General features: G+C 36.6%; 2 protein-coding genes across 2 annotated transcripts in view; one reads left to right on the top strand and one right to left on the bottom strand.

The window, feature by feature from the left end:
* The window catches only part of LOC140442663 (GTP-binding protein Di-Ras2), a 1,562,201-nt gene that overhangs the window by 538,815 nt on the left and 1,008,102 nt on the right, over window positions 1–15,284 (top strand). The window lies entirely within an intron of this gene.
* The window catches only part of LOC140442661 (trypsin-1-like), an 84,294-nt gene that overhangs the window by 40,863 nt on the left and 28,147 nt on the right, over window positions 1–15,284 (bottom strand). The window lies entirely within an intron of this gene.

Here is a 15,284-nt window from a genome sequence, read left to right as displayed (position 1 = left end):
TATATATATTTATTTATATATTAATTTATAGTATCAGCAATCGGTCAGGAAATAAAACTCTATTTGTTCAGTCTCAATATTTCGTCACGATTTTGTGACTTCTTCAGGAGAAAACTGTAAATTTATTAGAATAATTTATTATTATATGTAAACAAAGTGAATATTTTAATACTTACAACTATAAGAATAAAAATTTAAATTTTGTATTGTAATATTGTTGGTGTTCAATACAGTTATTTTAACGACAGAGGTGGGATTAAAGAAATAATAAGCAATTTTGAATGGTCAATACTAGATCTAGTGGGTTAAATTAAGAAATCGATAGACCCGCGCATGATTTTAAAAAATTAAAGACGAGAAAGAGAAACGTAGGCATGAGGAGAGAGAAAAAGAAGAAGCGCGGAGAGGCGAAGAAGAGTATTTAAGAAGAGAGAGAGGCATAGAACTAGGAATAGGTGAAAATTATGCATATATTATCTCAAATTTATAAAAATTTTAACCATAGATTACCGGACATTCCTAAATTTTACGATCCGCATACTTCTTTAAGTATTTTCGGCTACTTACGGTCATCTCTCGGCCTTGGGCCGCTCGTTACCTTCTAATTTATTCGTTAGCTATAGATAGTGTCGTGTTCAGTTGTACCATTTAAAATTTCTAGAATATAGTTTTCCAGGCTTCGTCGTCAATTTTACGAAGCTCCGGAATCTACGATAATTTTAGTAGTAGGTTTATTAATTTTTTTGGCTATTTCTATCGTCATCGAATAAATTTCATAGAGGTAAGTTGTTAGCTCATTATTTTATTTTGTATTCTTGTATTAAATATAAATTTTGGAATTTACTATTATAATCGGTATTTTGATAACGATTTCCGAAGTAGAAGTCGAAACATCAAATAAATTCATTTTAAACTGACATTGTGGCTTTATTCCTAAATAAAATAGTAAATTACATAAGATACGCCAAGAAAGTAGCTTCAGAACAATATATTTTGGATTTCAGTAAAATGGATTCCAAAAGGCCTCTGACAGAAAAAGAACTGGAAGAAGAGGCTGCGCGTATTATGAATGGTGAAGACTTTGACTCAGATTCCTTCGAAGACAGTGGCAGTGACTGGGAAAAAGATAATCTGGGGATAGAATCTTCACATTCAGATAATGAAGCTGTCGAAGATTTGATTGTATCTCTTTGTTCCAATGAACCGACAGGGCAAGATGCAATTTCGGATCACTTCTTACATTTCTTTCCACACACGCTACCTAAAATTATTTTGCAACATATAAATGCAGAAATTGTAAGACAAGCTGAGAAACATAATAATCATGAAAATTTGTCTCAAATATCCATTAAAGAATTAAGAGCCTTACTTGCAATTCTTGTCCTGTCTGTCGCAAAAAAAGATAACTATTTATCTGCAGAATATATGTTTAACACCTCCATTTCAGGAACGTTTTACAAAGCGTGTATGAGTTGTAATCGCTTTACATTTCTACTAAATTGTATAAGATTTAACGAAGAGATAACAAGGCAAGAGAGTCAAGTAAATGATCCTTTCACTCATATCCGCGAAATATGGGATCTTTTCATTGAAATATGCCGCACTTCATATACTCCATCATCATATCTTACAACTGATGAGCAACTGCTAGGATTCCGGGGAAGATACCTTTTCAGGATGTACATCTCCAATAAACCTTCAAAGTACGGGATTAAGATTGTTATTGTATGTGATCCTTCCAGTAAATATATGTTGGATGCAAGTTCCTATTTGGGAAAGAAAACTAATACTAGTGGTTTGCCACTAGCAGAGCATCATGTCAAAGAACTAACAAAATCTGTCCATGGATCAAATCGGAACGTAACCATGGATAACTGGTTTACGTTAGTAAAACTAGTCGATGAACTGTTACAAGAGCAATATAAATTAACAGCATTAGGTAATCTTCGCAAAAACAAGAAAGAAATTCCCACAGAGATATTGACACTAGAAGATCGAAATGTTCTGTTTTGATCAGAAGAAAACTTTGTTATCTTACGTCCCTAAAAAACAGAAATTAGTTTTACTGCTTTCAACTTTGCACGAAACGGCAGAAGTATTACAAGAAACAGGCAAGCCTGTAATTATAAAAAGTTACAATAACATAAAATCAGGCGTAGATACTTTTGACCAAATGTGTTCCAACATGAGCTGTAACAGAAAAACCGGAAGATGGCCGTTGTGTGTATTTTATGATATGGTTAATATAGTCAGTAATAATTCCTATATCATTTACATTAATTACTATTTAAATGGGAATAAGCCACAATTAAAGGTTAAAATACGTTTATTGACGTTTTAATTTCCACTTCGGAAATCAAAAATAAACGGAAATTGAAACGTCAATAAACGTATTTTAACCTTTAATTGTGGCTTATTCCCATTTAAATAGTAATTTAAAATGCCACAAGAAAATAGCTTCAGAACAATATATCATTTACACACACAATACATTAAAACGAGGTAAAAAGCCCGTCTCGCGGTACCAGTATATGTTTTGTGGTTGATTTGAGCCAGCCTCTTGCCGAACCATGGATGAGACACAGATTCGCAATCAGTTTGCTTCGAAATATTCGTCGCGATATAGCTCACATTTTAAAGATACCTGCAGAAGAAGTTCCCACATATCAATAAAGCAAAAAAAAAAAACTTTGCTTTTATTGTCCAAGAAAAAACGGCAAATGACAACTACATATTGCCAAGTATGGAATCATGTGATATGCGGTGAGCTCGTAGAAAAATTTGCACCGAGTGTTTAAAACATTAACCAATTCTATTTTTAGGTTAGGCCATTGTCTTCTGAGATTAGTTCTCGACGTTTCGCCAACACTAGGGGTTGGCATCTTCTGGAGATGTTACTGTTTCGCTTGTAAGCTGAAACGGATGCCGCGTTGCAAGCAAGCAATTTGATTAAACCCAGCCTATGAGACATGTTCACCCCTAAGAATTACGTTCGGGTGTAACAATTCATTGGAGCGAGGTGTGTTGACTCGAGTATATACAGGAGTCACCCCACCGCGCTCCAATGCTCTAGACCATCCCTTTCCCCCCTATAGCACTCTGATGCGCGATAGGGACACAACTATCAGCCAAATGCTCTTCATGTGGAGGTCCTGAGTAATAGAACCCCAACATGGTTTCCTAACCGGTTGCAAAACTCAGGACAGCGCATTGTCGCTATGATCCTGTTATCATGATGTGGCTTATCCGCGAACTAAAATTGCTTACTTGGACCTCAAGTCTCCGCTCTGAGCCTAGGCTCAGTTCGGCGACTTGGTGCTCAAGGGGTTGGGCCCTACGTGCCCGGGTTTTGGGGTTTTTGTTAGTTTTTTTTTGGTGGCTTGCGCCGGTTTTTGTTAGTATTTTTTAATTTTTTTGGTGGCCGAAGCCGGTTTTTTGTGTTTTTTATAATTTTTTTTTGTAGGTGGCCCTGAAACAAAAAATCAGAATTAGTGTAAAGTCCATACTATAACATTGAAAATATATATATATATATAAACAATATAACAATATAGACTTTATCGTCTATAGGCAACTGGGCCCACTCTGTGCTTTGCGATAGTCTTTGGTGTTTTGAGCTACGAACTGTCTTCTGTGTGCGTTGTTGTTATTTTTGAGGTGTTTTCTCTCTGGTGTTTTTGTTTTCTCTCTAGTATTTTATTTTTTCTCTCTGGTATTATTTTCTCTCTAGTACTTTTTATTTTATTCTACTATTTGTTGTTTTGGTCTTTTGTGCTTCCATCTGTGGAAAGCGTCATACCTCATCATCTCTCTAAGTATGTAGTTGGGGTGGTTCTCTATATCTGCAAACTTTGTCCTGGCTTTTTCTTTCATCGTGTCTGTCACTCTGATTTGTTGCAATTCTCTGAAGAGGAATCTTTCTGCAACGTATCTTGGTACGTTGACTGCTTCTCTAAGGCTGTTGTTGTGAGCCGCTTGTATTTTCTTTTTTGATGTTTTGCATACATGTCCCCAGGCGAGGGATGCATATGTCAGTATGGGCAGTATTATGCTGTTTATTAGTCTTATCTTAGTTTTTAGTCTGAGTTTACTTTTCCTCCCTGTTAGTCCTCTTACAGAAGCTCTTGCCATGTTTGCCTTTTGTACTGTGGCTTCTACGTGTTTGTTGAATGTTAGTCCTTTATCCATAATTACTCCGAGGTATTTGGCTTCGCTTTTCCACTCAATGGGATTGTCTTGCACAGTTACCTGTTCTTCTGGTTGCTGATGCCGCTTTTTGAAAAGTACAGCCTGTGTCTTATCGGAGTTTATTGCTATTTTCCATTTTAAACTCCATTCTTCTATGTCGTCTAGTGCTGTTTGGAGGTTATTCACCGCAGTGTCTATGTTTCTATGTTTGGCCGCTATCGCTGTGTCGTCGGCATATAGGCTTAATAGTGTACCTGGTGTTCTAGGTATGTCTGCTGTGTATATTGAGTACAGTAGGGGTGACAGTACCGCTCCCTGTGGCACTCCAGCCTCCGGGTTCCCGAGTTCGGATAGGACTTGTCCTATCCGGACTCTGAAACGTCGGTTGCTCAAGTACGACGAGATCAGCCTTGTCATTGCTCCACTGTACCCGTATCTTCTCATTTTGTATATTAGTCCTTTATGCCAGACTCTGTCGAATGCTTTGCTTACGTCAAGGAAGGCTGCTCCTGTGTATTGTTTATCATTGAATCCAGCTGCTATGTACTCTGTTAGTCTGAGCACTTGTAGCTCACTGGAGTGTTCTGATCTGAAGCCGAATTGGGCTTCAGGTATTATTTCTAATCTATCTGTTTCCGCTTGTAATCTGCTGAGTATGATTCTCTCTACAATCTTACTGATTGCAGGTAGTAAGCTTATTGGCCTGTTATTTTGCGGGAATGTGCTGTCTTTTCCGGGCTTTGGTAACATTATGACATGGGCCTCTTTCCATCTGTTCGGGAATTTCTTGAATCTTAGCATTGCATTAATGATGTTAGTTAAGTATACTATAGCTCTCGCTGGTAGGTATTTTAGTGCCCTATTAGTGATTTGGTCAGGTCCGGGTGCTTTTTTCGGCGAGCTGTTTTTGATCAGTTCGTTTATCTCCTCTGGTGTTGTATGAGGGATAATTTCGTTTGGATTATCAGGTCTTTCTCTTTGTCTTTCGACTTCTTCTATGAAGTCGATGTCTTCGTCTGGGTGGTAATTTAATGTACACTCTCTCTCGAGAGTACTCCTCATTACCTCTGCTTTTTCCTCTATGGTGTATACGATTCCATTTTCCCCGTGTAGTGGGGGGATTGGTTTTCTGTCGGTTCTCAAAATCCTCTGGAGTCTCCAGAGGTTTTGCATGTGTGGTCCTTGTTCCTCCATATCTCTTAAGTGATTTTCCCAGCTTTCACTACGGTGTTGTTGTAGTGCTGTTTTGACCTCTCTGTTTAGTCTGTTTGATCTGTTTTTGTCTGCCTGATTCCTTGTCCTTCTTGCTGTCTGCTTTGCTCTGTTCTTTTCCCTTATCAAGTCTTTTATTGCTTGTGGTATATCCTTAAATCTTCCAGAATGCATTTCTACTTCCTCTTCTGTGGTGCTGTTTCTGAGCGCTTGTTGGATGATGTTTTCCAACTCTAGGACTTTGTCTTCTATTTCTCGTGGGGTTTCTATCACTGGAACTATATTTATTCCAGTGCTCACGAGTCTCTTAAAGTTTGTCCATTTTGTTTTCTTTTTAATTCTTCTGATTGTGCTTTCTTCCTCCCACGTGCCTAGTTCTAATAGGATGGGATTGTGGTCGGTTGTGCCTTCGTTTAATGTTTGTAATTCTGTTTGTAGTCCTAGGTTTTTTGCTACTACTATATCTATGTGTGTGGGAAGTCCGTTTCCTGGATAGTGAGTAGGGTCTGTTGGGCCCATTGCCATAATGTCTTCATTATTTTCGATGTAGGTATTTAATAGTCTTCCATTTCTGTTCGTAGCTCTGTCGTTCCAATTAGGGGATCTTGCGTTTAGGTCTCCTATTATTATTGAGGGTTTGTTATTTAAGAACGTGTTCAGGTCGTCGTCGATCAGTAGATCTTGTGGTCTCACGTAGGCGGAGGTAATGTTGACTTCTCCTTGCCTCATTTGTATTTTTACTGTTGTTGCTTGCATAGTATTTAGTTGCGGTGTTATTATTCTGATGTGTTCTATGCCTTTTTTCACTAAGATTGCTGTGCCACCTGATCTTGCTGTGTTGTCGTTCCTATATATGTCGTATCCTGGGAATTTTATACTTATGTTGTTTGTAAGTTTTGTTTCTTGTATTGCAACGACATCCATTTCGTGTCTATTGACCAGTTCGTCCAGTATGTTCTTTGCGCCGTTGCGTTCTGTCTTTGTTGGGGCTGCTGTTGACGTCCCCATGTTGGGCATCTTGGGCATCCCCTGAAGTTTGCTGGGTGCTGTCCTTGGCAATTTGCACATTTTGCCTTTTGGTCTTTGGGCAATTGGCAGCTTTTGCTGGAGTGTTCCTCTCCGCATTTTACGCAGCGGGGTGCTTTAAAGCACGCTCTCTGCGCGTGATGGTAGCCCTGGCAGTTGAAGCACTGTGTGGGCCCTGTTGCTTTGCGTAGATCCTCTATTTTAATTTTCATGTGCATCAGGTTAGTGATGCCTTTTAGCTTTTCGGTGTCCTCCCTCTCCACCGTCATGACAAACATTGGTAAGTGTCTTCTATCGCTTTTTCTTGAAGTCATGTTCTTAATCGACACGACTTCTATGTCATACTCATCTCTGATGGCCTCGAACATCTCAGTCGTGTTCGTGGTTGGAGGTAACCCTCTCAAAACCATCCTTGGTTTGATGTCTTCTTCTAATGGGAATGCAATCCATTGAATTGGATTTTCTTCATTGAATTTTTCAATGATTTTCACCATTTTGCGATAGTCCTCGGGGTTCTTTGCTTGGATGAGTGTTTCTCTTCCACTTCTCGACAGCTTGTTCGCTGTGATGATTTGTTGTTTCTGTGCAATACTTAGTATTGCACCTGTATATCTCACACTCTGTAATTTGATTACAGGTGGTTTTGCCCAAATTTTCTTGGGAGCAACTTCAATGTCCATCTGTGACGGAGACGGAGGACGCCGATCGGCTTTAGCTTCACCTTCCTGATGTTGTTTCGGAGGGGTGAGGGGTGGGAAATCTTCTTTTCTTCCTTTCGTTGTTTTTTCTTCTTTTTGTGAGTTTTTTGGGATTGTTCCCGTGGCTTCGGCTTGAGTATTCTTTGGAATTGCTCCTGTGGTTTTTTGTTTCTTTTTGCCCTGATTTTTAGGGTTTTCCTCCGGTTTTGCCTGATTTTTCAGGTTGTCTTCTTGTTTTTTCTGTGCCTGGTTTGCCAGGTTTTCCTCGGGGTTTTTTGAGTTTAGTTGGTTAAACTTCTTGTCCATGTGTTCGATGATGGACTTTTGAGAGGCTACCATTGTGTCTTGGAGCTCTTGTATCTTTTTCCTTAAAGATGCAATTTCTGCATCTTTTTCTTTTAATAATGTCCTTAATGCAAGTAGTTCGGACTTGTCGTCCTCGCTACTTCTCTGTCTTGTCCTTTTTTGCGTTAGCCTTTTTGGCGTATCGTCGTCGGTAGTTTGTGGTTCTTCGCGGTTTCCCTCCGCTCTGTCTTTTGTCCTCTTCTTCTTGTTTTTGGGACGTTTGAATTCCCCTTCGTTTTCTTGTATTCCGTCTTCTATCGGCAGTTCCTTGAATATTTCATAGTTTGCGCTGTCATCATCCATGGGGGGTAGTGCGTCGTAGATGTTACAGTGGAGTTTCCTCTCACTGTAACCATATGGGGTGGGACTGGGGGGTGCCTTTCTGTCAGGCGGGGATCGAGAGCGATCCATTTTGGGGGACGGATATCTTAATGTGAATGAGGGCTTTTTTGTCATCCGTCTGGCCCGTTGCCAGCACGGTTTCTGGGTGCCACCCAGTGACCTCTTTCGCGGTAGTTCACGCTTTAGACAGAACTAAAGCGGGGATCCTCTTGAGTTTCTCAATTCTCTGACCCTGGGGCCGTGTCTGCCAGATATAGAGTTCTAAACAACTATATCCCACAGTGTCATCCCAACGGAGGCACAGAGAATATCCCGACGGGCAAGCCCGTATGCTTTTTCGCTTTCCTACGCCTCAATTTTGGCCTCCGTGAAGATCTGATTTAAAAAACAAATCTCCCCGGCTAACCTAGTTGTGACGTAGGATTTTGCCTCTCTTTTTCAGGCCTAGGCGCTGTTAACGCCAAGTCTCCGCTACCGTGCTTACATACACGGCACGAACTGATAAGTTCGGCTCGGACTTGGTCGCTGCAGCTCCTCGGCGGTGTCGCTAGTCGCTCTTCGGCACGTCTGCTGTGTTCGGCTACTGGAGTCGAACTCGGATGCCGCGTTATACTGCGGAGGCCATATTTATATTTTCTACTCGCCTCCCCCCCCCCCCACTAGTTTCGGCGTGAGGGGGCGTGTCGTTGTTTGTAGTAGTAGAATGCATGTAGTAGAAGAAGGACTAAAAATCAAAAAAACATGGATACCAATATTAAAATCCACAAAAACCCTTCTACTAAACACGAAGAAAGAAAAGCTACTACAAGATACTACATCTCCAGAAGATGCCAACCCCTAGTGTTGGCGAAACGTTGAAAACTTATCTCAGAAGACAACGGCCCAACAGCCCAAACAAACAGTTTAACAAGTTAGTTGAATTAAAAATTGATACCCAAGCTGCTTGATCCAATATTGTTTCAATAAATAATTTTGAACTTAAATAAATAGATTTATCATCCTTCATAGTTTTAAATTAGTCATAATAAAAACTAGCAAAATTTAAAAAACCACTTACATTCAATGATAAAAAAGTATAAGAAACTTATCGTTTTCAATTCGAAGCTGCAGCTAGAGCAAATGGCTGGACTGAGAAAGAAATGGCAGCTTTCTTAGTAGTGTCATTTCGAGGACAAGCAGCAACCGTGCTGCACTTTCTTTACCACGATTTATCTAGTTATACCTTCCTCGTTCAATCTTTATAGACAAGATATTGCCAGCAGGATCTATATCAGGTTTTCCAAAGTCAGCTGAAAGTTCGATAAGCAAAACCTAATGAAAGCCTGCAAGAATTTAAAGCAGATACTAAAAGAATATTGCATTTGGCGTAACCTCAGGCATATAAAGATTTTCTGAAAAAATTGGTATACAGGATGGACTACAGGACGTCGAAATGCAACGATCTTTTAGATTAGAACTATACAAACTGGTCAATAAAGCCCAGGTGTATAAACGTATACCCACATCTAGCCCAAAAATTAAAGAAATAAGATTTTACAAAAACGAAGAAGTCACAGCCGCATATCACCAAAAATTTATTTTATCCCAGATGTTTAGCATACTGTAGAATCTTAAACAGATATCTCAAAATCAAAACAGAAGTTGTTAGTAAAAATGAGATAGAAAAGTTACGAGAACAGGTCTTAATTTTGCAGACTAAACAACTACAAAAATTCAAAGGTACTTTAAAAGAATCACAGATTAAAGTCCGTAAAAATCCGATTAAAACAGTAAAAAAAGATGCGTAGAATTTACGTACACTAGTATTCTAGGGTAATGATCAGCGTAGACAGATTAAGTAGTGTATAGCAATTGAGTTTATATAACTCGTTTATTGTGTCACATAGGTAGGTCGTCGATTAGTAGGCACAAAGGTACATCCACGTAAAACCGAAATTACAATATGTATATATTTACCTCCAAAAGAGCAAGGCTCGAACTCACAAATCCAAGCTGTTGCTAACCGCATACCTCTTATCAGATAAAACATGGAGTCTAAGTGTTCGAAATGTCAAGCATAAGTAATAACAATTGCATAACTTGTTTAAGTACCATATTTTCTACAAAACACTACGCAACTAGAGACAAACATTTATGAATATAAATGAAACTAAATTTTGTTGTAGCTCAAAAAGAAAAAAAAAGGGTTAAAGATATTAGTCACCACTAAAAACTATGGGAAAATAATAGAATTTGAATATCAAACCACTAAACCTAACCTTTTTATACCCCTAGGCGAGAAGAGAGTGACCCTGTTTACCTGTATATTGTTTTGTATATTTATTTTAATATAAACTCAGACAACCATTTCTACCATGTTGAGTCTGGCTGAATGACTAATAGTCTATGCCAAAAAAAACCTTTTTATAGCAATAAAAGATTAATTTTGATGATTTATATTGCATCGCTATTTGTAAACTCTAATAGGAAATAAATAATTTGTCACTATTTTTCCTTAAGTTGTTCGCATGACTTAAATCTGATTAAAAATTAAGTTATATATATTATATATATATATATATATATATATATATATTTATATATATATATATATATATATATATATATATATATATATATATATATATATATATATATATATTGATTTATAGTATCAGCAATCGGTCAGGAAATAAAACTGTATTTGTTCAGTCTCAATATTTCGTCACGACTTTGTGAACAGAAGTTGTTTTAATGGCTTAAGAATAGGATATTTGCAAAAGCCGATTCCAGCCAAGGACAGAAGAACTAAATAATGAGGTCAGAAGGTCGCCCAGATTACAGACCACAGATGTGAGGAAGATACTATGGACCCTGAAGTTGCACATCTGATGGCATAACTAGCGACTAGTAAAAATGAAATAGAAAAGTTACGAGAACAGGTCTTAATTTTGCAGACTAAACAACTACAAAAATTCAAAGGTACTTTAAAAGAATCACAGATTCAAAGTCCGTAAAAATCCGATTAAAACAGTAAAAAAAGATGCGTAGAATTTACGTACACTAGTATTCTAGGGTAATGATCAGCGTAGACAGATTAAGTAGTGTATATAAATCGAGTTTATATAACTCGTTTATTATGTCACATAGGTAGGTCGTCGATTAGTAGGCACAAAGGTACATCCACGTAAAACCGAAATTACAATATGTATATATTTACCTCCAAAAGAGCAAGGCTCGAACTCACAAATCCAAGCTGTTGCTAACCGCATACCTCTTATCAGATAAAACATGGAGTCTAAGTGTTCGAAATGTCAAGCATAAGTAATAACAATTGCATAACTTGTTTAAGTACCATATTTTCTACAAAACACTACGCAACCAGAGACAAACATTTATGAATATAAATGAAACTAAATTTTGTTGTAGCTCAAAAAGAAAAAAAAGGGTCCAAGATATTAGTCACCACTAAAAACTATGGGAAAATAATAGAATTTGAATATCAAACCACTAAACCCAACCTTTTTATACCCCTAGGCGAGAAGAGAGTGACCCTGTTTACCTGTATATTGTTTTGTATATTTATTTTAATATAAACTCAGACAACCATTTCTACCATGTTGAGTCTGGCTGAATGACTAATAGTCTATGCCAAAAAAAACCTTTTTATAGCAATAAAAGATTAATTTTGATGATTTATATTGCATCGCTATTTGTAAACTCTAATAGGAAATAAATAATTTGTCACTATTTTTCCTTAAGTTGTTCGCATGACTTAAATCTGATTAAAAATTAAGTTATATATATATATATATATATATATATATATATATATATATATATATATATATATATATATATATATATATTATATATATATATATATATATATATATATATATATATATATATATATATATATATATATATATATATATATATTGATTTATAGTATCAGCAATCGGTCAGGAAATAAAACTGTATTTGTTCAGTCTCAATATTTCGTCGCGACTTTGTGACTTCTTCAGGAGAAAACGGTAAATTTATTAGAATATTTAATTATTATATGTAAACAAAGTGAATATTTTAATACTTACAACTATAAGAATAATAATTAAATTTTTTTAACATATCTAAATAAATGACATATTTGTTTGATTTTATTTATATGAAAAATCGTGTAACGACAATCTGTGATCGGAGTTTCATAGATGTCAATTAAAAGAAACTTTTTAAAATGGTTTTAAACAATGGCTACCCAAAACATATATTAAAAAAACTTATTTATAACACTAACTTTTACAATAGAGCTTTAATAAATAATCCACAACCGGTTTCATATAAAAAAATACCTTTCATAAAAAATTTAACAGACCAAATTGTCCCACTTTTCAAAACATTTCCGAACATTGATTTATTAAATACAATCCACTTCTAAATTCAAGGTTATTCTCAAAAATAAAAGTTAAATCTCCAAATTCAGTAATGAGTAATATAATTTATAGAATAAATTGCAGTCAATGTCAAAGTTGTAATATTGGTCAGTCAACAGTGGCTTAAACCAGTGGTTCCCAACCTTTTTCCCATGATCGCCCCCTTAGACAGGTTTCACCAGTTATAAATACTACAATCGCCCCCCCATCCAACTAAATTGAAACAAATAATGAATATATACAAAAGGTAAGTATCCATATTTATTTATTTTTACATTTCGTAAAATGATAAATGGTTATATGTGTGTAAAAGTTGGTTAATAACAACCTCAAATCCCCTCTTTCTATTATGTCGAGCCTATTTCTTTGTCTGTTTTTCAATATACACACAGAACTAAAACCTTTCTCCACTAGATATGTTGTGGGGAATGCCAATAATAATAATTTGATTGCATTCCACAAGATTGGATACACTTCTTTTATCCGCAGCCAAAATCTTTCGTACCCACACTCCCGAAACAAACTTTCAATTTCAACATCATGTCTCAAATCAATCAAGTTTTCTTGAAGAGAAGAACATACCGTTGAAACTTCCACGCTGAAAGGATTGATAAACCAAGTTGGCACTTTCAGACTAGCCAAATCTTGGAATCGGGATGCAGATCTTCTTTCAGTGTTTGAAGGTGTAGGCAATATGTTTGAAGATCCTCCGAATCGCCACAAGAAGATTTCAAGTTGGGGAATTTGGTGCATATTTTCTTCTCTCTCTTTTCTGCATATTTTCTTCAAAAATAGATAGTTTGTCAATGAATGCTCCGACTACTCCCTTCGCTTTGGCCATATTTATGTTCTTGCCCTGTAGTTGCAGGTTCATTTCCTTTAATTTTTGAAAAATATCTGATAAATTAGCGATGTCATTTCGCTTCTCTTGTAGTTCTGTACTCAGTGTGGGGCCAGTAGTATTAAGAAATTCAATAACAGTATCCATGAGACTGAAGAACCGCCTTAAGCAATTGCCTTTAGAAAGCCAGCGGACTTCCGTATGTAGTAGCAATGTATTAAATATCTCATCATTTTCTTCACAAAGTGTACGAAATATTCGATCATTCTTTGGTTTTGCTTTAATTTTATTTACCGCATCTATGACAAGTCGAAGAGAATCGTGCAACCTCCCACTCAAATTCTTGGCAGCCAAATGCTCTCTGTGAATGACGCAGTGAACACACAAAATTCCAGGTACTGCTTGTTTCAGATGTGCAATAATGTGCCCCAATGGCGTCCTGTCATTGCTGCTGCATCGTCAGTAGCACAGGCGATCATATTTAATAAGGGAATCTCTTTTTCCTCAAAAAATCTCTTAATGACTTCAAATATGAAAGATCCTTTTGTATCAGTAATCAGACTTCTAACAAATAGCATTTCCTCGGCCATTTCTCCATTGTCATCAATGAATCGGACATATGACAGCAGCAAAGCTATGCTGTCACTCAGGGTACTCTCCTCAAGTTGCACAGTAAACTCTCTGCTTTTCAATTTGTTGCAGAGAACATCAGAGGAACTGCATCTGTTACTTGGCTGGCCTGACTGGGTACCAACATAGTATCAACTATCTCTTTGACAGCTGGGAGGATGAGTTCTTCTCCAATTGTGTGCGGCTTGCCACTTTTTAGTAAACCCTTGTCGTTTTTCTTGGTAGCTTTTGTAATCAATGACCCAACAATAACTCGCCTTTCATACTTTGCCTTAAGCTCCTGTAAACGAAAGAAATACACATTCACTTTAATTATTATAAGTAATGGTAATAAAGTTTAAAAAAGGTTTTCTTTCAGTCTGACTTTTGGTAATAGAAAGTAAAAATAATTATAATTTAAAAATTTAAAAAATAGGCTCCTAAATACGTAAGTCTGTAAACTATTCAATGATTGTAACTGTACATGGAAAAATTACATCCTACAAACAAAAGACTTTTACTCACCGCAAAATATTGGACGGGTCTGTCTGACTTCTCTGGATGAATCCTCTTCAAGTGATCAAGACGAGGGGGCTTCATGGATTCGTTTGACAAAGATTTTGCACAAATAAGACACAATGGTAGATTCTTATTTCCTGGCAATTTAATGAATCCATATTTCAAATTCTCCGTTGAGTACTGCCGGCACTTTTTTTAGGTGCTGACATTTTGAGAGCAAAACAAAAGAGTAATTAATTACAACTTATTGAGAAGGCAAAGAATAAAAACACTATCTTGCAATTCTCAATAAATAATTATATTGCCACGCGTCGACATCTCTGTCCGAATTCTAACATTGTGACTAATAATGATTTTAATATTGTGATGCCTCGTGTTCGACAAGATCTGTGACTAGACGAGATGTTTGTGTTATTATTACCTGCATTGGTGTACATATATTTACTTTTTATTATCCTATGGATATCCGATCGAAAGTATTATATTTTTTTCTCTTTTCTTATTTTTCTCAATTACCCATTTCTCGTTTTCCGGATGCTAAACGCCCCCCTCATCGCGCCCTTTTCTCTGTCGCCCTCCATATCGCCCCCTTCGCTCTATCGCCCCCCTGAATATCTCAAATCGCCCCCCGGGGGGCGATCGCCCCCAGGTTGGGAATCACTGGCTTAAACAGCGTGTCACTCAACACAAAAGTGACTGTAACATACGAAAAAACTCTTGTGCCTTACTGAACCACCACTTGAAGACAGGACATAACTTTGACTTTAATAATGTGAAAATCTTGGAACAAGTTGATAATTATAAAAATCGGCTTTTCCTTGAAATGGTACACATTAATAAAACTCCTGAATCTATCAATTATAAGACAGACACCAATCATTTAAGTAATATCTACTGCAACATACTAAACACTATAATATGATAGATTTTAACATTTAAACACAAACTTAGTAATTCTCTAGTAACTGTACCTATAATTTTATTACATTCGTAAATATCAGTATTGCAATAACTGACTACATACCAATTACATTTTATAGATCAATTTATCGTGTTCCTGATTCTTTCTCAATTCTGTACTATTAATTTCAT

The sequence above is a fragment of the Diabrotica undecimpunctata genome, chromosome 6 (assembly GCF_040954645.1).
Source record: "Diabrotica undecimpunctata isolate CICGRU chromosome 6, icDiaUnde3, whole genome shotgun sequence".
NCBI lineage: Eukaryota > Metazoa > Arthropoda > Insecta > Coleoptera > Chrysomelidae > Diabrotica > Diabrotica undecimpunctata.
Note: the sequence above shows the minus strand (reverse complement) of the source record. Positions and strands in the feature narration are given on the sequence as shown.